Source organism: Sinocyclocheilus anshuiensis, unplaced genomic scaffold, assembly GCF_001515605.1.
Source record: "Sinocyclocheilus anshuiensis isolate Anshui unplaced genomic scaffold, SAMN03320099.WGS_v1.1 scaffold1495, whole genome shotgun sequence".
Taxonomy (NCBI): Eukaryota; Metazoa; Chordata; class Actinopteri; order Cypriniformes; family Cyprinidae; genus Sinocyclocheilus; species Sinocyclocheilus anshuiensis.
The window spans coordinates 746,849-748,045 of record NW_015558671.1 but is presented as its reverse complement, the minus strand read 5'-3'; the positions used below and the strand labels follow the sequence as shown (position 1 = coordinate 748,045).

The 1,197-nt window shown below is 31.4% G+C and overlaps 1 protein-coding gene across 1 annotated transcript in view; it reads right to left on the bottom strand.

Annotated features, from left to right (window-relative positions):
- The window catches only part of ak8 (adenylate kinase 8), a 27,357-nt gene that overhangs the window by 2,182 nt on the left and 23,978 nt on the right, over window positions 1-1,197 (bottom strand). The window lies entirely within an intron of this gene.

Below are 1,197 nucleotides of genomic sequence, written 5' to 3'. Positions count from 1 at the left end.
TCCGACTGGATTCGTCTGAAAGAAGAAAGTCATATACACCTAGGATGACTTGAGGGTGAATAATTTATGGGCCAATTTTAATTTTTGGGTGAACTAACCCTTTAAAAGCGCCATTCAAAAACAATGAAAGAAAAACAATTAGTCTTGGGAACTTGTATTAAAAAATACACTGAATAGAGAAAGAGAGTGTGTTTGACCAGTGTAATCCAAAAAAAAATAAAGAATTAAAAAAAAACATTCAGCATTTTGTCAGTCATTTTATGAAAATAAATGAATGAAATATGTTACCAAAAAATGGACAAAAGAGGGGTAAAAAGTAATTTAAATTCCACAAACATACAGTACAATTCTAAAGATTATGAAATTAATACTTTTATTCAGCAAGGATCAAAGTGTCAGTAAAGACATTTATAATGTTACAAAAGTTTTCCATTTTAAACAAATGCTATACTCTTCAGTTCTTCTAAAACTCTTGAAAAATATGCATCACAACAAAAATAATAAGCCGTACAACTACTTTCAACAATGGTAATATAATAAGAAGTGTTTCTTAAGCACCAAATCAGCATATTAGAATGATTTCTGAAGACCATGTGACACTGAAGACTGGAGAAATGGCTGTTGAAAATTTAGCTTTGCCATCACAGGAATAATTAAATTTTAAAATATAATAAAAAAAAGTTATTTAAAATTGTAATAATATTACTTTTATTACTGTATTTTTGGTCAAATAAATGCAGCCTTGTGGAGCATAAGAGACTTCTTTAGAAAAACATAAAAAAAATCTTCAAACTGACTTCAAACTTTTGAACTGTAGTGTAAATTTTGTGGAACCAGAATTGTAGCAGGAACTGTAACCATTAAATTCTTTACAATTTGCAAATTCAATTGTAAAAATGTCTGCAAAAATCACAACATGTCAAGCGAAAACCAAATCAATCCATTATTCCATCATATGAAGACTTCATCTAGCATTCAGACAGGAATAATCATAATGCGCTGGTATTCGAGCTAAATAAATAATGAAGAAAATAATGGAAAACAGGAAACCCTGGACACTCTCCAGGGCAACAAGAGGACTTCAACAGAGGAATGTTGGGGTCTCTACCCAGGGGTCATTATGCTTTGACATTGTCCAGACACAAAGTGGGCCTAATGGTGTGGTCAGGTGGGGTTGGGGTATTTTCAAATCATTAG